At 40.1% G+C, this 24,521-nt stretch overlaps 1 protein-coding gene across 1 annotated transcript in view; it reads right to left on the bottom strand.

The window, feature by feature from the left end:
- LOC147223615 (glucosidase 2 subunit beta-like) overlaps positions 1-24,521 on the bottom strand; it is a 153,097-nt gene that overhangs the window by 62,101 nt on the left and 66,475 nt on the right. The window lies entirely within an intron of this gene.

Here is a 24,521-nt window from a genome sequence, read left to right as displayed (position 1 = left end):
AACTCCAATCAGTAGGCTGAGTGGGAAGAGATGGGATGGGTGTGTGTGTCTGCAGTGAACAGTTATGAGTGTTTGCGTGTCTCTGAGAGGATGTATGTGAGGGAGGGAGCGACAAAAAGCTCTGCATGCAAATTGCTGCAATCCATGAAGAAAACTTCCTGAGACAAGCCAAACAAGCTTGCTTTTCATTTCACATGCTGCTTTCACTCAATTGCTGTGTAATAAGAACATCAAGTTGTTGTTGTCATGGCAATGCACGCTGTGACAAGTCTAGTTACATTAGAATCTGTAATCTAAAAAAAAAAAAAATTGCATGATTAGTCAAGAGGAAAAATGCAGGGGAAAGAAGCCATTTTAAAAATATGAGCAAGAATTGTTTGCATGCTTCAAGTTAGTTGTGTTTTTGATGAAAATCAGTATTTGCAGACAGAGTCGAAGGGCTGTGTGAGCAACATCGTGCAATATGTCACCTCCTATTAAGCTGGCAATTATCTATTAGCACCATTGCCTGCACTGGGATTCATGAGTGTCACAGGCCAAACAGCGTGACCTGCCATTTTCTATCAACCAATTCTAGATTTAGATTCTACATCCGTCCCAACATGATGCCAGGCATCTGTGTGAGAGAGGAAAATCAGCGCATTTAGTTTAACACAAATTTGATCCCAGATGGTTTTCTTCTACACTCAACGGGAGAGTCATTTGAGCCGCCATTCTCACACATAAATGTGTGACTTTCAACAAGCATCACTAAAGAAAAATGAACCGCATACTGTCATTGTTCTTCAGCCAGTTAAACTGGCCGACAAAATTCAGGTTCCCATTCATGTAATATCAGCTAAGAAAATTGTAAACAACAGACAGCACGCAAACTACGATCATTTCTGTTCTACTTAAAAGCTAAAGGTTGGTGTTGTGGGTTTCATCATAAGATAAAGCTCCTTTCGAAGTTTTATAACGCGTATGTTTTAAGTATTCTCAGGCATTACTACACAATGCTGCTAAAGCAATGCTAGCATCTCTGTGAAGTTAGACCACAAAGCAGAAGCTGGAGACAACTACTTCCACTATGCTTGATGTATACAGATAATGCAATGTTTGGCTGCTAAAATCCATGATGTGATTATCAATGTTAGGATAGCTTACAAATACATTATTCCACATATTTGGGGAACAGCAATCAATGAAGCACTGTAATCTTGATGTGAATGCCTTTTTTGTTTTTACTACACTTTTTTCTCAATCAGGCAAAGTTGCATCTGATGCTGGTGTTTCAATGAAAGGAACCATCAAAGTGATTAGATTGGCACACAATGAAAAATCAGATTGATAATAATGACTTACTAAGTTTAACAGCAATCAATCAGATATTTACAATGATATTTGATCCAAGTCACTTAAGTATAATCTTTTACCTATAAAAAATGGCTTAAAAATATCTTTTGCTGTTTGATGGTTGACTTCAAATTGAAGAATTTTGTAAACTTGGTTCTCATGTTTTGGATCTAAAAACCTGTTCCTGCGGCGAGTATATTTGGTGAAATTCTGTTGCTCCCCCAAAATAATAGGATACTTTTAAAGCAAAGAACTCACTAAATGTGCAGCTATGTTTGAGTGTGCATAGCTCATTAGTAGCATCATTCTTAATTTAAAGGAATAAAAAGTGCAACGCAAAAGGATTTGGAGCTATTTTTATAGTGGCTAAAACACTGCAGAAAGCAAGATAAAAAAAATCTAAATATCTAAATGAGGCTGAAATTTGAACATGCAATCACAAGTGCACTGCATTGAGTGGAATTCCGCTATTACCTCACCACACAGCAGAGGCTGCTGTTGCTGCTGCTAAACAGATCTTACTTTCTTCGGCTTTTTAAGCAAAATTAACATTACAAGTCAGTGGTTAAATAGTGAGTCTCATTCCAAAAAATTTAATGTGAATTCTACAAGAGTGAAAGCAATTTCAACCTTCGTGATGTACTCATCCATACAGTTCAATTACATCCTACCTTGCTGAAAGAGAATCTGACGTATGTATGTTCAAAATCACCACTGAATCAAGTGGGTTTGCGAGAACAAATGGAATCCCAAAAATGACTATGTTTTAATTCAAACATTTAAAGGGCAATAAAAAATGATTCATGCTCCTGTATTTGTTGCGGAGCTAAAAAAAAGTCTTAACATGCAGGCTAAACACACCAAAATAAGATGCCTTCAGTAAACAAAGATTCTCTTCCAGAGGTCTACTGTGAGAGTTTTTATTTATGTGTCAGACGTGTGACCTATCATCCAAGAAAAGGCTCTCAGTTGTTTATGACTTTTTTTCTTAAACCTTTTTTCTGCCAGCAGTTACAAGCTTCCAGGCACTCCTTCATGTTCAAGTAAAGCGTTCACGTTATTAAAGTCTCTGGTCTATCATTACCTTTGCTGTAACAACGAATCCCACTGCCAAAGAGCTTCACTTGGGAACTGGCCCAAGGCACTATGTTACACATTATGAACTGTATCACAGTGACCGAAATCTGACAACCAAGACCTTTTTCTTTCTTTTGCTCCATAAATTACATTCCTGCCTTTCTATTTGTGCTCTTTCAACTGCTTGCACCACCGATTCCCACAGACATATGGTTTATGGCCACTTTTGGGTCATCACCGGCTTCAAGAGCCCACTATACAAAATGACTTCCTGACTTAAGATTGTGATTCTCAAGTGCACACTTGCACTTGAATGACGCTCTAAAGTTGCAGTCAGCAGTTCTAATGTAATTCATTGTTTATTGGTGCTAAACATATGTAATACTTTTGAACAGCTTTGGTTCTATAAATGTGAAACAAAAAAACACCAAGGCTAAGACCGAACCACGGAAAACCATGTTCATGCATGAACCATGAGCCATAGGCTGCCGTCGACCAGGATATTGAACCAGGAATGTTCGGTTCCAAAGATGAGTGCGCTACCTCCTGCGCCACACTGCCCCTATTTGTATGTTGGGACAATTATACAACGCTTTGATTCAATGCACGACTATAATACTAGCTCAGCAACAGAACTGGCGTCCTTTGCATGTACAGATAGAGATACGATTATATAACTCCTCACATGCACTTTTTCTGAGCCAATAGCCCGATGTGGAATGCATCTTTATATTGTCTTAATATCAGTGTCCAACATTTCTAATGTCTCCCGCTGTGTTGGAATAGTTGAAATCTTCTATTGAACTTAAAATCAAGAGCAGGGTTACACTTCCTGCTTCCGTATCAATTACGCTGTGATTTTTTTAACTACTGTGAGTGTGTTTGTTTTTGATAATGAGCCTCATATTGACTTTTTTTGTTTAAGTCTTCATGTGATCTTCAAAAGTCTGACGCTTCTTCAATTTTCCATGATTCTGAAAAATATTTCGGCTTCAATGAAGCGAATAATTCCACAAAAACATTAAAGAAATTAATTTGAAATGCCCAAATGAAGGTGATATGTGGTTTTTCTCATGCCAGCACTGAAACATACTTTTTGTGTAAGAACCATTGGATCAGCCCGTTATTATATGTGAGATAACCTACCACTGGAGCTCTGAGGTGTTGTTCCTAGGTCGCACATCTCCAGCAAGCTGTGTTGATGCTTTAACATCTTAATATGAGCATTCAACTGAAAATTGAGAAGTTTTCACAAAGCATCTGAAGGTAAGAGCTACAGGATGTGTGAATCCTGGTTAAGAAGAAAACTTGAACAAAATAAGATGCGGCATGGACACTTGATACTCCTGAACAATGTGGGGAAGAAATCTTGTTTGTCCGACTATCAGTAGAAGGTCAGATTAAGTTACTGCAAATATTAAAGTCAGTAGCAGTGAGCTCAGTTGTTTGTGTTGTTGCCATGACAATATTTCTTAATGACTTTGGGTGCAGGGTTTCTTGAGCATTAAAGGATACATTGAAGGATCATGCTGGAGGTCAATTGGAGACCCAAAATTGCTCAGATGTGTGAATAAGGGAGTGAATGGTCGTTTGTCTCTATATGTGGCCCTACAGTCGACTGGTGACCAGTCCATGCTTTACCCCACATCTTGCTCAATGATTTTCAATGACTTCTGGGATACGGCGGGTCCAGTGCAGGATAAGCGGTGGTTAATGAATGAAGAAACGTTATATCGCCAAAATTTGTGATTCAACATAAACAAAAAGTTGTAATTGAACTGTATTCACCATGGGAAACAATCAAAAAAAAGAATAAATAATTTGATTTGGAAATAAAGATAGTTAAAATTAGATTTTAAGTAATTAAAGTAGTGGACCTGCTATCCAAGACAATACTCCCCTTGTTTAGCACTACCAGTAAAATACTATGAAACTGTGTTAGATTACTTATTATTCCCCCTACTTTTCTCATTTCAATGCATCCTGCATTAATGTCTCATTCATATGTATGTCGGATCATGTTTTGAAAAATAATATCGGTGTGCTACAGTATCCCCATGGCATGAGTGCAAGCAGCCAGTGTAAATTGTGAATAATCAAGTCATAGCTCTGTGCATGGGAGAATATTTAGTTCCTCAATACACACTAGTCTACAAAACCAAGGCTTAAACTGCACATATACAATTGACTTGCCTAATCCAATTACATTAAGAAACCGTTGTTCATTTAAGATGTACATTAAGCTCCAATTTGAAGAATATTTTCTGATTAGCAGACAGCAACAAACAGACTAATTGTTGTGTCTAGTTATTTATGCTACATTGCATGACTCATGCAGTGTCAATCACGTTTGCATCCTGGATGAAGGAGTGCACTGTTGCTGTCACTTAATACAAACCCAACATACAAATCGAACAAAAGCACACGTTCATGTATAGTGTGCGAAGAATGTGCATAGAGGTACATTGAGCTCACTTGCATTTGTTTATCCATAGTTGTATTTAACAACCCTGACATTTACCAAATTGATTTCCTTCACAGCGTTGCATTTGTTTGAACATACAACGCCGATGACTCTGTAATCCCATTTTAATTAGAAAGATGTAGCACGCTAAGCTCATGCACTCTATTTCCCGCAGCTATGCCACACTGGCGAGGAATCAATCACCAAGGCACCGGTTGCCAGGGCAACGAACAAGGGGCTTCTGCGCTACTGTCTAAGTGGTAAATGATTGCCGGTGTAACTCATTGGCGAATGTAAGGAGTTTTTATCTATCTTGCTGTCTCTCTCTCTCTCTCACCCTTTTTTCTTCCCCCTCCTCTTGTCGCAAATCCAAAGAGTTAATTAAAAGCAACCAACATGAAATAAATCTAAATGTAAGTAGAAATAAAACGTACAGTACAAATTGAATTCCAAAGTCATGAGGTATGGGGTTGGATAGATAGGTGGGGGGTAGCAAAAAGGCAATAGAGTTAAAAAATGAATATGCAGTATGAGAGAAAGTTGGTAAATGAAGAAGAACATGTTTGTGGACCGTGACGTGACCGTCGACTGCATGGTAAAACTACAACTTGGAGTTTAACTTGGATTATCATTTCTGTCAGGCTCTGTTGTTGTTGCATTGCTGCAATAACCTACCATGGATTTCAATAATAGAAGCTTCAGTAAAATGTTATGTTATGTATTCTGATTGTGACGTGACCTTTAGCAAACACATTCACATTTCTAACAGACAAGACAAAAAGATTCATTCTGTGCATAAATGCCAAAAATATAGCATTTTACTTGACAAAGCAGCAGTTATTTCTTTCATAATGGTCTTACCAAATACGAAGCTCTGTAATTATCAAATAGTTATCTTTATTTAAAATCAATGGTGCAAAGATTAACAGACAGTTGTCTCCAGCCCCAGACTGGTTATGCTGCTGAGTTTAATAGGGCCTATTTATTTTCAAAATGCAATTATTAATAATCTGAGTAGAAGGCCGTATCCTTTTGGGTCTACTGGGTCTGCCCAGCGGGTTATTCTGCCACCTCCTCTTACTTATTGATGATACAACTATAAAGTGGATCATTGATCTTTCTCCTGAGGTGTTCTGGTAGCATGCACACTTATGCAACCACATTATGCTCAGAATGGTGTTTGTTCTAGTCAATACCCACCTTGCCCAGAAGTCCAATAAAAGAATACCATTTGGGTTTCTTTCTTCTTTTCTTATAAATCACCCTTCTTCAGGTATCTGTCATCTAGCCCTTAGTGACAGGATCCAGTCTCCGAACAGAAGTATGAAGTCATCAGATGGAGCCCCACCAAGGACACCATCAGCTACTTGAAGAAAGCAGGATGTCCTGATGGACTGTGGTGCACGCAGCCATCAGGAATACTCTTCCACCCCCACATAATCAGAAGGAGACAGCTGTCTTGTTCTGCAGGAAAACACCTCGCACTCAACTTCGGACTTGTGAGTATAACCACACCAAGCTTATCTAAATATGAAGCAGTTTGACTCCTTTTCAGGTGCTTTTCAGGTCAGTCTAATCATTTCTATCTTGTACCGATCAATCTCTCCTACTAGCTGTGGCTCCTTCCCCACCAGAGAGGTAACAATCCACATCCAAAGAACATGTTTGCAATGCCTGGGGCCAGCATGTTTAGGTCTCCACCTCAGTCTGCCACCTAAAATATACAGCACCTGACCCTGATGCCTCTCGCTGTTTGGTGAATCTACAGGGCAAAGGCTTCATGTTGTTTGTTCAGGCTGAATCCTGTGGGCCAGCAAGCTTCTCTCCCATGTCTGGTTCTGGGAGGATGTCCCAGCTTCCCGAATCTGGATGAAATGCGTTGCTGCCTCTTATTTTTGTTCATCATCAGAGCGCTTTTGGCTCGTTCTTAATCTAGACACACGAGGACCACTTAAGCTTGAGAGCTCCTGCCACGATCTGATGCGACTGATCTCATAGGTTCCTACATCAGAGAGACACACACATCCTCCACCATAATAAGATGATGATTCAAACAGGGGTAGCTTCTTTCAAAAGTGTAAAATATGAAGCATATATTAACTCAGTCAAATTAAGAATTACTTCCACAAGTGATATAAGCTTACTTGCACAGAATGGGAATGTATCAATTACCTTTCATAATTACAGAGTAGAGAGAAAAGTATTTGCTACCCAATGTTACAATAACGAGTTTCAATTACCATGACTCAGTTAAAAACAAATGCAAAATCAAATGCAAAAGTGTTAAGATTCTTTAAAGATATAGAGGTTACCATTCTAAGCATGACTTCCACCACAAAGAGGAAAGTAAGACAAGAAAAAAAGACAGCTGAACTTATTGAAGCAACAAGTGACCACCACAGAGCAAGTCTGGAAGAGGCCTTTTGAAGATTTTTATCAGATGGCCATGCAGTATCTAAAAAGAAATAATCCCACCTGGTGCTTAAACACTTGAAATTATGTTACACATGACCAATGGAAGACTTTATATCATATAACTACAAAAAGCAGCCCTGCAACAGATTTGTCATCTTGATATTTCAACTTTTGTTAACCATCATACAAGGAAAGCACAGGCAGCCACTGCAACATGTCTGGCTGTTTGTATGAGTAGAATGCTCTTAATGCTCTACTCATTAGCATCAGTAAACATCTTAAAGTATCATTACAGGCATGGGTTACATAAACAGGAATGCATGGTATATACACAGACCATAAGTTAAATGTGTCAAAACATAAAGTAAACCTATTGGATGAAACAATAATCTGCACATGTCAGAATGATTTATAATCATAGCTACCAGAGACCATAAAATCGAAGGATTAATGTGTTCTCATCACCTGACATTAGAAGGAACCGAAAATTAGCCAATCAAATAAAGAAATCCATAAGCACATTCAACTCATCGCTCTAGAGATGAAGCAGGACAGCAATTATAAATCACCAAATGAAATACTCACACGTGTGTCTTTAAAATCCAATTAAAAGCTTTAGGGAACTTCATTCCGTTAATTTACCGACCTGAGCCTGATGGGATTCAAAGGTTAGTAATGGGTGACTGTGATTTTAAAAGGAGGATATGAGAAGAGTAACACCATCTAAGGCATGATATCCTGCTTCTTCAATCAAATCACAAATTATGTTCAGTGAACAAAAGTTGTTTTTTTTTTCCCTATCCCAGCAGCAACCTCAACTACTAATAACAACAAAAACAACAATAATAGTAACAATACTATTAATACCCCTCCTCAAGCTGAAACCTTATCGCGGTGGAGGGATTTGTGTGTCCCAGAGATACTCTGAGCTAAGTTGTCAGAGCTGTATTCCACTGGAAGGGTCACCAAAGGCAAACAGGTCCTAGGTGATGGACCAGACAAAACATGGCTCAGAGCACCCTCAATTGATGACTGAAGGAAATTAACAGTTTTCCCTTGGCTGGATCCAAGTCACCAGGACCCCCACACCAGAGCCAGGCCCTGATTGAGGAGTGGTGAGCTTGATGGTGAGTGCCTAGTGGCCAACCCTGCACCCATGGACCTTGGCCAGGCACATCCTGAAAGAACAACATGAGTCCCCTTTCCCTTGGGTTCACCACCCATAAGAAGGGCCAAGGGGGTCGGGCACATTGTGAGCCAGTGGGGTGCCGGAGTAGGGTACTGTGGCAGTGGCCAGATCTCCACTTGGTTGGGGAGGAGACCGCTCAGGCCAGGAAGATCCAAACGGATCATGAGACTGTATTGGGAAAGTCTGGCAGAGCCCCCTGTCAGTAACGGTTTAAAACTCCAACCTCCAAAAGAGCATCAACTGTGTCCCAAGGGAGGCGAGGGAAATTGAGACAGAGTGGGTCGTGTTCCCTGCTTCCATTGCCCAAGTGGCAGATTGGAGCAGTGGCTGTAAGGTGGTTGGCGCCTGTCATGGTGATAACCCTCAAACCCGCTGATGGACCCCAGTGATGAGGGATGCCATCAAACTGAAGAAGGAGTCCTATAGGGTCTTTCTGGGCTCTTGGGCTCTGGAGGCAGCTGACAGGCACTAGTAGGCCAAGCGGCATGCGGCTTCGGTGGTTGTCCAGGCAAAAACCCGAGCATGGGAGGAGTTTAAGGAGGGCTCCATGGAGGGCATAGAGGATATGGCTCTGTTGGCTTTATTGGTCTGTGATCAACCAGTTCTCACTGGAGCGGTTTGCAGCTAATTGTGAAGGAGCCAGAATGAGGATCAGCAACTCCTAATCTAAGACCATGGTTCTCAGCCGTAAAAAGGTGGAGTGCCCCCTCAAGGTAAGGATTGAGGTCCTTCCTCAAGGGGAGGAGTTCAAGTAATCCAGGTTCTTCTTCATGAGAAAGGGAAAGATGGAGCAGGGGATTACCAGGCGGATCGGTGTGGCATCAACAGTGAAGAGGGCTTGGCAGTTGTATGTTGTAGTAAACAATATACCATTCTATCTACTTTCAAATCCTCACCTATGGTCATGAGCTGTGGGTAGTGACTGAAAGAATGAGGTCACAGATCCGAGCGGCCAAAATACGTCTCTTTACGCAAGGGTGGCCGGACTCTCCCTTCGAGATGGAGGGAGGACTTTGGCCAATTGGGTGGTGCTCAGAGAAGAGTTGCTGCTCCTCCACATTGAGTGGAGTCAGATGAGGTGGCTTGGGCATCTGTTCAGGATACCTCCTGGAGCAGTCCCTGGTGAGGTGCTCAAGGCATGTGGCCCAGAGGAAGACCCAGGACGAGCTGGAGAGACTATGTCTCTAGGCTGGCCGAGGTATCACCTCGATATTTCCCCAGAAGAGCTGGACCAAGTGGCTGGGAAGAGGGAAGTCTGGGCCTTTTCTGCTTCTGCTGCTGCCCCTGTGACCTGATCCTGGGTAAGCGGTCCAAGATGGATGGATGGATAATATCATAATCATCACAATAAAAATCAGCATATCTATAAAGCTCTTTCCATCAAGAGGCATCTAATTCATCAAGTGCATATTTTGGACTGTTAAAGGAGACCGCAGAACTGGGAGGAAACCCTAGCAAACAAGGAGAGAGCAGATGAAGTCCACACACAAAGGCCCCTGTTCGGATGGAACCAAGAACCTTATGCTGTGAGTTGAAAGTGCCAAACACTGCACAACCTTGCTGCCCAGAAATATTAAAAATAATTTTCAAAAAATCCCAAAAAACACTGTTCAGGACTCATGCAACAGCAAACAAGTGGGTCTTAGACATTGCTTGAAAGACATCAACAGAGCAGCCTTGGCAGACTGTTTCACAATGTTGAATGGAGAAGGCCTTCTCACCAACAGTCTTTTTCAGGACCTTGGAGACAGACAGAAGACGAGAACCCCAGGACTGCAGTGTATATCCAGGCACGTATGTCTTCACCAAGCCAGATAGATAAGATGGTGCAATGCCACCAAACATTTTGTAGGTGAGAAGCAACATCTTAAAGACTGCTCTTGCCTGAACAGGAAGCTAGAGGAGAGAGGCCAATATGAGAGTAATGCCTTTGGATGTACTTGCTTGGGTCAAACCAAGGAGTGCCAAATTCTGGACAGTTTGCATGCCTTGGACACTCTTTTGGGCAACCTGGATAAAAGGATGTTACAATATTCCAGTTATGGTGTCAGGAATGCTTGGATTAAGTTATCTACATTCTTTAATGACAAATAAGGTCTGATTTAGCAATGTTGCTTTAGTTTGAAAAAGGCAACTCAAGGTGACCTCTTTATTATGAAGCTCCACAGAAAGCATCCTGTCAAAGAACACCCCAAGATTCTTAACTTATTGCATTGAATAGAACTATCCTCCAAGGACAGAGTGAAATTATCAAAAGATGACACAGAGTTGCTGGTCCAATGATTATCATTTCCATCTTAGCTCAGAATTCAGAAGCAGGAAATTTGTTGATATCTAGCTCTTCACTGCAGCCAGAAGAGGAACCAAGTTTACTTTATATTTTCTTTTCATCCATTAGTGGTAAATGTATTTATGGTCTTCTGAGGTATTTTTTAGGTATCTCTTTGAGATTACGAGGGGGCCAAACCTGTCTCTACAAATGGCTAGCTTGATGACAATGTGGCTCAAGGTCTCAAAGTGATCATCATTCATATCAGACAAATGAGGCCTATTAAGTTGATGTCTAGGAAAATTAAGAGGTCCCCAATGACAGAGATTTATACTGGTATTGAATTTGATTAAATATCATTGTGTGACAAATTAATTTCTGTTTGATTTACAGACAACAGCATTTTTTTTTTTTCAGAAACAAATTTGAATATTACACTAGATGAAGAGGATTACCAATGACATGACTACTAAAATGGACAGACATTCAACTGTCAAAAGAGGGATCCGCTACATGTTATGGATAACTGACAAGATTTTCAGAAAGAGAATATTTCTTTGATCAATCTGTTTAACTAGGAATCTAAAAAAAAATCTCTTTCCAAATATGTCCTGTAAAAATGACAGAATATTGCTGTACTTTAGAAGTCTTAAGCCAACCGGATCTCTACAAGAAGCTTTTAGCAATATAAAACGCATCGCATTGGCCTGAAAATGAAATGGTGTGCACTCCAGCAAACTCAGGTTGTCCATCTGGCAGCAGGCACTGCCTGTCTATCCACTGGGATCATTCCTTCCTACTCTTCTGCCTCCCACTACTGTCTTTCCAATTAAAAGTTACACATCAGCCTCAAGTCTGAGCCAGATCTCCAGATGGTTGGAATGATAGAGCAAACTTTTCTTCTGTTGCATTGTCAGTGGAGAAATCACTTACCTGTGTGTCTATGTTCCAAATGTGCTGTGCAGTTGGATGGTTGGCGGGTGTCATGGGAATTGAGACAACTTCTTGTTCTTAGTTAAATCCCAAATCTCTGCTCTGTGCATTTAGACAATGTAGACTGAAACTAAGTAAAGAACTGCAGTTTTTGAGTTTGCTCTGTTTGTTACTTGTAAGGTTAAAATGATTATTGATTATGGCTGTACAAACAAACCATGAAGAACCCTAAATAGAGAGCTAGATTCGTTTAATGTTAGGAAGCTAAATCTAAATAACTCTTGGTAAATAAACATTTCCAAGTCTAATTATTGTTAACAAGGGTTCATTATGAACAAGGTTATGGTGTTATATATTGTTGTGGGAACTGAGTTAAAGTATAAATGTAAAATAAAGTTATAGTTTCAAGCAAATAAACATGAACAGTTAAAATGCTATATTTACATTCACTAGAATTACAACAGAAAAAACAGAAGTTCATTTTCTATTGGGAACTGACGCTTTGTCATACATGAAGCTTTAAGCAAGCAAAGATCGCAAGAAGCATGACAGCCTTTATTTTACCATCACAGCTTCTAGCGCATGTTATTCCGGATGCTTAAGTGCAGATGACAAGTGAATCCCCTGGCTGATTATTTTCTCCGGCTTTCATGCTTCCTTGTAAAAGTCTTTCTGTGTAGGAACGCCCATAACATCCTTCTCTTGAGAGCCACAAACTATAGCTCCTGACATATATGAAATCAAACTTAAACAAGTAAATTGAACTGAAGATAATGTTTCCAAACATAGGTTGACAGAAAAGACACCACAAAGAGATGTACCTTGTCTGGATATAGTCAGTATGTAAAATGTGCCAAATTTAGAAAACCCTGGAGAGGAGCATCAGCTTTACATCCAATCTGCACTAAACACTAGTGCGAATTAAGCTGGGAGTGGGATGTTTCATTGTTTATTTGTTGTTGTTTGTTTTTTTTTTTTGTTTTAATTTATCTTCACGGGGTTCGTAAGCATCTGCTTCCATGATGTGCTTTCATGTTTCAAGTCAGAACTTGTAAGGGTTTATTCCAATGACATCTGTAAGCCATATATAAAGACAAAGTAATCTGCTAATCCAGTAACTAAGCTTTTCAAATCAACACAGGACTCGAATAGAATTTAGACCATCTATGTCCTGACCGGTCTCTCCATCAGCTGGTGGCAGGATATACTGCTACAGAGCTGATCAGAGTGAATATCATTTGGGTTAAAGAGAATGTTCATGTATATGATTTATGAAAAAAAATGGAAAAAGTGAATAAAACAAAAAATGAAAAAAAGGAAAATCCGGAGACCAATTTACAGGAGCAAGGTAGAGGCAGGGCAATAAATTGCATTACTGCGATATAGAATTGAGAATCTAAATTGTTTCTACTTTTCAGCTTAAAGCTTATAGTAAGTTAGCTTTTCCAAAATCTGTATAAAGTGTTTTGAAGCCCAAATTAAAATCAGTTTCACTTGACAGCTTTGCATAGACCAATATAAAGATCAGTGATTCATTAATGCGACACTCACTGGACACTCAGGTTAGGAGAGGGGCGGAGCTGATCACCACCTGGTGGTGAGGTGGTTCCAATGGTGGGGGAGAGTGCCGGTCAGACCTGGCAGACCCAAATGTAACTTGAGGGTCTGCTGGGAACGTCTGGCAGAGTCCCTTGTCAGAAGGAGCTTCCACTCCCACCTTCAGCAGAGCTACAACCATATCCCGAGGGAGGTGGGGGACATTGAGTCCAAACGGGCAACTGTCAAGACAGCTGACTGGAGCTGCGGCAGTATGGCGGTCGGCGCCTGTCAGGCTGAAAACCCTCAAACCCGCTGGTGGACCCCAGTTATGAGGGATGCCTTCAAGCTGAAGAAGGAGTACTATTGGGCATTTCTGGCCAGTTGGGCTCGGGCATGGAAGGAGTTTGGGGAAACCATGGAGAATGACTTCTGGTGACTTCTTCGAGGAGATTCTGGTCCACCATTTGGCAGCTCAGGAGGGGGAAGCAGTGCTCCGTCAGCACTGTGCACAATGAGAATGGGGCAGTGCTGACCTAAACTCGAGACGTTGTTGATCAGTGGCAGGAATACTTCCGGGACCTCTTCAATCCCGTTGAAAAGCCCTCCAATGAGGAAGCAAAGCCGGGGAACACTGGTGTGCTCCAACTATAGGGAGACACCCCTCACCCTCCCTGGTAAGGTCTCTTCAGCGATGCTGAGGAAGAGGGTTCGCTGGGTCGTTGAGCCTCTGATTCCAGGAGGAGTCAGCTTTTTGTCGTGGTTGTGGAACAGCGGACCAGCTCTATACCCTTACCAGGGTACTCGAGGGGGAATGAGTTTGCCCAACCAGTCTACAAGTGTTTTGTGACTCTGGAGAAGGCATTCAACCGTGTCCCATGGGCAATCCTGTGTATTGGGTATAGGGAGTATGGGGTACCAAACCTCATTATGCGGGCTGTTCAGTCCCTGTATGATCAGTGTTGGAGCCTGACCCACATTGCCGCTTGTTATATTCAGCAGCTGCTCCTTTGCATAGAGAGGTGGCTCAGGCATCTGGTCAGGATGCCTCCTGGACTCCTTCCAGGGGAGGTATTCCAGGCATGTCCACCTGGGAGGAGACCACAGGGAAGACCTAGGACACTCTGGAGAGACTATGTCTCCAGGCTGGCCTGGGTATGCCTCGGGGTCCCCCCAGAGGAGCTGGATCAAGGAAAAAGGAAGTCTGGGCCTCACTGCTCAGGCTGTTGCCCTCGTGACCGCTCTCCGGATAAGGGGGGAAAGACAGACGGATGGATGGATGGATGGATGGATGGATGGATGGATGGATGGATGGATGGATGGATGGATGGATTTTGTAGGACTCTCACAGTTGCCCATTTTTCTGCTTGCACACATTAGCTCATATACTGGCTTCACTTCCTGCCCAATAGCTAAAGCACTTCATTAGTATGCTTTTTTATAACTTAAGCGGCACTCAAAGCTCTCAATGCAGTTGCACACGTGCATGCACACACGCACACATATGCACATCACTACACATGTCAGAGGTGCTACCAAGCTCATCAGGAGCAATTCAAGTTCAGTATCCTTGTCTACATGGTCCTGGGGAGCAAGGGAATCAAACCAGCAACCTTATGAACCATGCCAACCTTCGACAAGATAATTAAATCAATAAACTTCAAAACATTTGCTACTGAATCTAAATATGTGTATCAAACAGTTTGGTGCTAACTGTATGGTAACCAATAATGTGATGTGGCATTTTCAAGAAGATTCTGATTATCCACAATGCCTCAAACTACATCTCCCCCCAACTGAGCTTGATAGACAAAACATTATTTTTCATCACAGCCAATCATTAAGTGACAGAAGACATACAGCCAGTTAGCAACAGAATCATAGTAGTCTCCTGACCATGAAGTCTCCATCTGTATCATCAGCAATAATGGCACTCGCCATCATTTCCCCTCCATGATCACTGCCAGGTAATATGTATGTTCCATGTTGTAATTACCATCAATTTGGGCTAGAGGTGAACAGTGTGTTTTACCCACATGCACGGTTACTCTGAAAATTAAGATAATGATTGCAAACAGCAAGTTGTGACTTTGTACAAACCCTGTAGTCTTCGGTGAACAGTACATTGAATAACAGGCTATCTCCTTGACTGCTGTCACATTTCCACTGAGGGCTTGAAAATGGGAAATTAAAGAATGGGAATTAAAGACAACCAGGTCACTGGATTTGCAATTACCGCTGAGAAAGTAAGCGATCTCTGGTCACATAAATGCTGGAAAATCACAGATAAATGTCTGTACAGATGATCATGAATATCAATCATGAAATTTATTAGTGTGTGTGTGTGTGTGTGTGTGTGTGTGTGTGTGTGTGTGTTGATATAATCCCAATGTGATTTACAACCCCTGAAATAGAATGCAGATTGAAATTGGTGCCTCTTGTCAATATGTTTGTTAAAATTCGAGTACCCATAGCAGTACAGAATTTAATGGTTATTTTGTTTCAATTCACTTGTGTTATTTTTTATTTCAAACATAGAATGATAATAAATACAATTTTGATTTTGGAATATATTTTCTTATATTTGTTCTTATTGTTGGTTGTTATACCACGTAATGCCTAAACTGAAGGACATATCAGTTTGATATAACAGGTATACAATCTTACAGTGATTGAGATTTATAACAAATGAATACCATTGTAAAAATGCAAAAGCTAATTTCTGGCTATTTCCATTAATCAAGGTGATTGCTATGTTAATGAATTTGTTCTCTAGGTCTGTTACTCCAGTTCTTCAAAATGTATAACAAAGCCGCAATGTCTGCTGCGTGGACAATGCACAGAAAATGAACGGAGGAGAGGATTCAGCCTAAGATTCTATTTTCAACCCTGTCAGACAGAGCATGGCAATCTCTCTTTATGATGCAGTCAGTAACTACAACTGTCTCTATTAAAGTGTTGAAACAATAACAAATTGCATAAACGACCTGCTACCATCCAGAAATATTCAATACTGGCTTTGGCAAGATATTCACTGAGTACAACAATTCTTGGGCTAACAGAACACAAAAAATTGCTTCTTGTATTGAATATTAATTTCAACTTTGTTCTATAATAGACACAACTTTGTGAACGTAATGTATTTGATGTTTCAAAGTTCTTGTAGCAAATAATAAACATGGCAGAAGTTTAGTGCTGAATGCTCTGTCTTCAGAAGGTGGAAACCAAAAAAGTGTAACATCCTAAAAAAAAATCAATGAATGATATAATCTCTATACTCTCATGCGTATAGTAGGACAGGCTGAAGTCCATATCTAATGATACCATTTTTGTTTTTTTTTTACAAAGAAATTCTTTACTGTAAGACACAGAAGTCTGGAGAAAGCATCAGCAGATAATTACTGTTTAACATACTTTCTATTTAATCCTGCACACAATATACACAATCTGTGGCTGATCTTTCGAACTATCTAGCTACCTATCTATCTATACAGTAAATACACTACATAGAGTACATACCGCACATACACAAACCAAAAGATATTGTGGATTTAGGCAATTATCTTTACATATATTTTTAATAAATCTAATTGGAAATCAAATTGAATTAAAACAAGTATTCAAATAGTGGGGTATTGAGGATACATTCCTTCTGAGTCATGCGAAAGGCATATTGGTAGGCTATTTGCGTCTGTGAAAAATAGTCTTAGATAAAAGTGTGGTTGTGAGGAAAAAGCTGAGCTAAGCAGAAAAATACACCATTACATATAGCTATAATTGCCTTGACTAAATCAAATGTTTTCATTGTGCTAAAAAACAACTCGCTATAAATTACAGATTTTCACCATCTCACAGAAAAAGCAGAATGTCTTTGTTGTGGCAGCAAAGCAATGGAGGTCAAAGCAAAGTCATTTATCTCTGTTGAGTTGGAAATTAACTTCTGCCTCCAAGCAATTCAGCCGAGTAAGAACCCTGCTATGCCGCTGACCTCTCAGGCAACGCGTGTGGCAAAAATAGCATAGCGGAGGGTGTATGACTCTGGCATATTAACATCAAGTCGTTGTGATGACATAGATTCCCTCTGAAAAATGAAACATTTCTCCAGTGGCTCAAAGATGAGCAAAAAATAAAGAAGAACCACAGTTATTCACAGCACATGCAAGATCTCACAAATCTTGCATATGTGGAAAAGCCCAGTGTGAGGTCTTAGTGTGATTCTTAAGTTCCGAAAATTTCAAGGATCTCCATACGATTCTGTACATAAACGGCACTTGAATTCTGAATTTGATCTGTGATTGAAATACTAGTTTCCTTGACAAATCCCTTGAAAAATTACTTCACTATACAGCAGAGGCACCTCAGAGGAAACATGTAATTGCGGCAAATACTATTATGTGCTTGATTTTTTAGGAGTACACGGAAGAATATAACAGAAAATGCCCATGATTTAAAGGTGCAATAAAGTGTCTGTCATGATGCCAAAGGATGAAACATGATCCTCCCTGTGGAGTAGGAAAAAAATAAATAAACGAAAATAAAATATAACAGTGACAAAATGAATGTCACAGTTAGGTCCAGAACTATTTGGGCAGTGATGCAATCTTCATGATTTGGGCTCAACATCTACTTGAAATTAAACAACTACAACTAAATTGAAGTGTAGACTTTATGGTTTAATTCAAGGGGATTAAATACGTAGGGATTGTACCTATTTTTATATAAACACTCCTCATTTCAGGAGCTCAAAAGTAATTGGACAAATAAACATAACCCTGAGTAACATGTTACTTTTCAATATTTGTTGAGAATCCTTTGCAGGCAATGACAGCCTGAAGTCTGCAACCCATGGACATCACCAAACGCTGTGTTTCCTCCTCTGTGGTGCTTTGTCAGGACTTTACTGCAGCTGTCTTCAGTTGTTGCTTGTTTGTACAGTAGGTCTTTCTGCCTTAAGTTTTGTCTTGAGCGAGTGAAATGCATGTTCGAATGGTTTGAGATCTGGTGATTGACTCGGCCATGGCAGAATATTCCACTTATTCCACTCCTGGGTTGCTTTTGCAGTATATTTTGGATCATTTGTCCATCTTTACTGTGAAGTACCAAATAACTTTGCTGCATTTGTCTGAATCTGACCAGAAAGTATATCCTTATACACTTCAGATTTCACCCGGCTTCTTCCGTCTTTTGTCACATCATCAATAAACACAAGTGAGCCAGTGCCTTTGGAAGCCATGCATGCCCATTCCATCACACTGCCTCCACCATGTTTTACAAAAGATCTGTTGTGCTTTGGATCATGAGCTGTTTCAATTCTTCTCCAAACTTTTGTCCTCCCATCATTCTGGTACAGGCTGATATTAGTCACAACCGTCCAAAGAATGCTGGCTTCTTCAGGTGTTTTCTGGCAAAGTCAATTCTGGCCTTTCTATTTTTTAAGCTGATCCAACATTTGCACCTTGTGGTGAATCTTTTGTATTTGCGCTCATGAAGTCTTTTCTTTACAGTAGATTTAGAAACTGATACACCTACAGTACTTCCTGGAGAGTGTTGTTCACTTGAGTAGATGTTGGGAAGGGGTTTTTCTTTACCATGGAAATGATTCTGCAATCATCCACCACTGTTGTCGTCCATACATGTCCAGGCTTTTTTGTGTTTCCAAGCTTACGAATGCACTTTTTTTTTTTTGTACCAAACTGTTGATTTGGCCACTCCTAAAATAGCTGGTATTTATACTGGATTTCTTCACTTTCCAGCCTCAGGATGGTCTGTTTCACCTCTATTGAGAGCTCCTTTGACTGAATGTTGTGTGTTCACAGCAACAGCTTCCAAATTCAAACGCCACACTAGGAATCAACTCCAGACCTTGTAACTGCTTAGTTGACGACAGGTTATGGAGGGAAGAGCCCATGCAGCCTTGTTTTTTTTTTTTTTTTGCAGCCTTCTAAGTCAATTGTCCAATTTCTTTTGGTCACTTGAAAAAGGGGTGGCTACGTATTAAAGAGCTATAATTCCTAAACCCATGCCCCAATTTGGATGTGAATACTCTCAAATTGTACTGCACTTTAAGCCAATATTATAAAATCTATCTTAAATATGTTTTCGTAAACAGCTAAATAACAAAACTTGTGTCACTGTCCAAATATTTCAGGGCCTAAATGTATCTGTCAACAGTGTAGTAATGATTTATACATTACACAAGAGAAATGTCCTTCAAATGGATAAAACTTCGGAAAGCAAATATTTTTGCATCAATATGATGATAATAATAACAACAACAACAACAACAATAATAATAATAATAATAATAATAATAATAATAATAATAATAATGAGGGCAAATGCAGTGTGAATGCAGTTTCAAAATGAGTATTAAAATATTTTTCGTTATTACACAGAGGGCAGAAAATTCTTTTTGACACATGCAAAACAATTGTGGCTCTTCTCTAGCAGTGTCCTGCCCGGGATCAGCAGAACGATCAGAATAATCTGAGCCCATAAAGGCACAAAGGCCCCGCTACAACCATAGTACAGTAAATGCCTGCGCATGCACGTAAAGGCACTGCTTAAAATTGCAAAGTTCTGTTGAATGGTATGAGTGTGTGTGTGTGTGTGTGTGTGTGTGTGTGTGTGTGTGTGTGTGAATGGTTGATTATAGTCTGCAGAGCGCTTTATAACTGCAAGGTATGAACGCATAATATGAGGGAAGACCTTGATTAATTAATTTATGTATTTTTATTATCACTTCTGGTAGGATAGCGTGGGAGGTTGTTTGTCTCTGTGACCCTGCGATTGACTAGCGACCAGTCCAGGATGTACCACGCCTCTCGTCTAATGATACCTGGGATAAGCTCAAGCATCCCCAAAGTCTAGGATAAGCAGCAGATAATGAATGAATAACTTCCTGTGCTTCAGTGCTGCAGGTGTCACATACTGATGCCAATGATACTGTATATCATATGTACATTACCTCTCAGGCAGCAAATAGCACAGTAAGGAATGTTTATTCTCAAATGTAAAAAATAAATTTCTTTCATATCTTATTGATTTGATAGACATACATACTGCAGTGAACTTCAAGTGTGCTCTTACTTCTACTGCGTGTCATCAATGCTCAATGTTTTAGCAAGAAGAAAAAAAACATTTGAAATCACATTGATATTGACTTTTAAAACTGAATACCGTAGTATCTGTTGGATGTAAGAAAATCAAAAGCATTGAGTGGGAGGGGCACAATATTTTTCTAATGCATACATTTGTTTCAGAAGTAGAACACTATCAACAATGACAGACATCATCAAGTTGTGGTCTCCTCTGTCTGTTTATCAACACAATGAGATCAATTTTTAGAGCACTCTTTCTTTTGTGGCCTTTCAAACTCTGTTAGAGGGGATAATTGTTGTCTTTCATACATTGGCACAGACTGTAGGGACTCATCTGGAAAAGTACACGAGATGCACTGCAGAAAGATCAATACAACAGCACTAATTGGGCCCTAAGCTGGGAGTCGGGGAATAGCTGCAACTCATACCCATTTCCACAGCCCGATGAAGATGAAGACCAGAAATTTAATATGATATGCAAGACTGTGCACCTGTTAGTTACCGATGAAAAAAAATGTAGTGCCTCAAATTTAATATTGTTAGATTCACCTCTTTCTCCTCTCAGATTATGATCAAATTCAAGTTTTTCGAGAAACACTGCACAATGGAAGGCTGAACATGCTATATTATGGTCTATTCACTTGAGATAACCAATTTCTACATTTTTAAACTGCACTTTTCATCTGCTGTAGCGTGCAGAATCTCAGATGTCCTGTCATGTAAGAAAATCTTCACTCTCTGACAAGCAACAGAGTAATACAGGAGCTAATCTACTAGCTCTGAAAAGAGCTTCAAAGAAACTGATTCATATATATCAGTCAAACAATGATTAAATTTCCCTGCAGCCCTATATGGCATAGATGAACTCTTATCAGCTTACAACACCTTGGTTTATTCTGCCTTTTTGGCACAATTTCCACTGCTCCCGCTGCATGTAGGATGAGTATCCACATGCAAGTTCAGGAAACATTAATGTTTTACAAAACAGTGACATATTCGGCAGAAAATAACTTCCATTAAAATCTGAAAACATCATATATTAATGAGATTTGATATCCAGGTCTGAAGCTTGAGTGCATTATTAGTGTCCTTTGTCATATGTGCTCTCTCCATCCGACTCTTTTTTTATGCATAATGTGAATTTGCACATCAAAAAATAGATATATAAATTAATAATCAAATGTTAAGTGATTGAAAAATGGCATCATCTCAGCTTCGACACTGGAGATGAGTCAAATGGCGGCATGCTCAACACCACGAATAAATGCAAAGCAAATAATCGCTATACCTGAGGGAAAAAAAACAGTAACAACAATAGAGAGAAAAAAATATCATGCCAGAGAAAACTGTGGCAAGTGACAAATTTGAATTTTATTTACCCAAATTCCAAATATCCACAAATTTTGCTCAAAAATTGCTTTTCATGTTGACATTGACCTTGTTTATCTCGGCTCCTTATTATGTTATATGCATACTTTATTGCGTATAACTAGATGTCATGTCAATATTTCTTCAAAGAGGACGATAGATATACTTTTGCCAATAAAATAAACAGCCAATAAATCATATGGGCGCCGTCAATTGAGTCTAAAGGAAACCAATGAGCTGTTGTTGGCTGCCCTTGTATGTTTCTGTCTAGGTTGGGATGCCCCTCCCTCCCCCAAAACACACACACACAGAATCTGAATCAGCAGGTCCCTTTGGTAAACAGGGCAGAGTGATTGTTGGATTTGCATATTCCTGAATAAATCATATTGCATTTCTGTGATAAGCAGTGCACTACTGCTTGGTAGCTTTTCTTCCTTCTTTTTCTGTCTCCTATCCTCGCTCTCACCATTCACGCACACTGCCACAAATTAACCCTGATCATGAGGGACTGTGGCAAGTGCAAAAAATACTGCTCAAAATTCATGTTTTCAGCAGTAGAAAACCATGCCATTGGCCCCTAGTGGGGCCCAGACTGCCAACTATGTGGATGGTTAATCAGGCCTGATAATGATTCATGCCCATGTCCACCACCAAGGACAAGCATGGTAACCACACTCAATAGTGGCAGATGGGGGGGAGGTAGAAAGAATAGGAGAAGAGGTGGAGATTAAGGAGACCAAAAAAACAGATTAAGCAGAGAGGAGAGGAGAGGAGAGGAGAGGAGAGGAGAGGAGAGGAGAGGAGAGGAGAGGAGAGGAGAGGAGAGGAGAGGAGAGGAGAGGTTCTTCCATGTGGGTGCAAATTATTATTTTGTGGGTGTATGTGAGTTCGCAGCCAGGCAGGCATATGTACATGTGTACATCACTGTGTCTAATGGGGTGGTGGGTTCTGGTTGTTAATATGAACCCATCTACAAAGTGCATTTCTTTTTTAATTATAGCCCTGGCAATTTAAAGAAGTGACCAGGAGGGGGGAAAATTCTCAATTACAGACCTCTGCCTCCCCCACTACATTGGTTCAGCTGTTGAATGTTTTTTTTCCCTTCTCCCCCATACCGCACTGACTTCCTTCAGAGAATTGGGCTGTTGGTATTTTGGCTGTGAAAAGGAAACCATTGGACGGCAGGGGCATGAATATTCCAAATGACTAATGTTGCACATGCTTATTTTTGACATATCTGGCTTCCGCAGGGAAATAAAACACTTCTAATGCGGGGGGACCATCTGTTATCTGTTGCTGGTGTTTCAGAGCGGGCGGGCTCAGTGTGCACTCACATACTGACGTACACACACAGGAGTACACACACACATACACATACACACACACAAAGGCATGCAGACACACACACACATACATACATATGCACGCATGCAGACAGACCGACACATTCTCGCACAGCAGGAGGCGTACATAGACAGTAAGACACGTGCGTGCGCATGTACTAACAGCAGAATCCATCGGGAGCATGCAAAACAGACAGGCTCTAAACTCCTATACAAATTGAGTGCTCCTTTTTTAATTCAGTCTGTTTGTCAAATGTGCTGTAAATCTCGAGCTGTAGTGTGACAGGGAATGCACACAATTTTTATGCTAGCCATAAATACCTGGCCCTGTCTCCTCACAGCAGCTGGAGCAGGATAATATGCTGCTGGTGTGAAAGGGAATAAACTAGCTGCATCACCTTGGAAAAAAAAATCCATGAAAAACAAAAACAACCTTCCACATCAGTTACAATACCATCCTAAGTGCATTATTTCTCAGTTGTTTAGAGTTGTGACCAAAGGAAGAGTTGTAGGCGCTCACTTTCAATCACTTGTTTTTGTGGGTCTCTATTAAAGCAGCTGATTGTCTAGGAAAGATACATTCCCAACCCAAGTTTTTGGGCTGTTTTGGAGGAATCAATACCTCCAATATCTGCAAGCAAGCAGTCCTCTTCATTCAATTTTTCTGTTATTCTTTTATTCTTCTAAATTTATCACTCTAATAGTCAATACCACCACCACTAGTCACTCACTCTGAAACGGCATTAAGACATTTATTGAATAGTGTTTTTGGCCACCTGCATAAAAGCCACTGCCTAAGAATGAAAACTCGGATGAAGTTACAGCTCGTGATCAAAGAGAAAACCAACAAAGAGACCAAAGAATAATCCTACTTAATATAATTTACCATTTAATAAATCCCTGCTTTTCTGTCTATGAAGGTTCTCAGTCACCCAGGTCATGGTTAATTATTATGAAATCTTGTCATGGCAACTCAATGCAGTTTTCTTTATTTTTCTTTATGGAAAAAAAGATACACCAATCCCTTTTTGCCACAAAAAAGATTTGTCAGCAAAGTCATACACTGTTCATCCAGAGGTCTTATAAAAATAAATGAATAAATAAATAAATTAATAAGTAAATAAACAGATAGATACATTAATAAATAGATGGCTAACATGTGGGAGCTTGCACAGTCTTTTTTCCAGAACCACCTTAGACTTCTCCCTACTCCTGTGTATTTTAGCATTTTTGACAAGAGCCTTTATTTGCACAGAGAAGATCAAGGAGACCAAGTAGCGCATTTTCATTTCTTGATCCTGCATCACATTTTTTAACCAACCTTGTAGGTTACCAGCTTGCTCCTCCGGTGGTATACCTACTTCTTGTGTGTGTTGCTTTGGCCATTGTGCAAGTTTGAAATTTAAATGAATAGAAGATACTTCTTCTTCTCTTTTTGGCTTTTCCCTTCAGGGATCACCACGGCGACTCTCCATCTAACCCTCGGTATCCT

Source organism: Fistularia commersonii, chromosome 19, assembly GCF_037954325.1.
Source record: "Fistularia commersonii isolate RoL2024-O1a breed Wild chromosome 19, RoL_Fcom_v1.0, whole genome shotgun sequence".
Lineage (NCBI taxonomy): Eukaryota > Metazoa > Chordata > Actinopteri > Syngnathiformes > Fistulariidae > Fistularia > Fistularia commersonii.
This window is presented reverse-complemented; position numbering and strand designations above follow the sequence as displayed.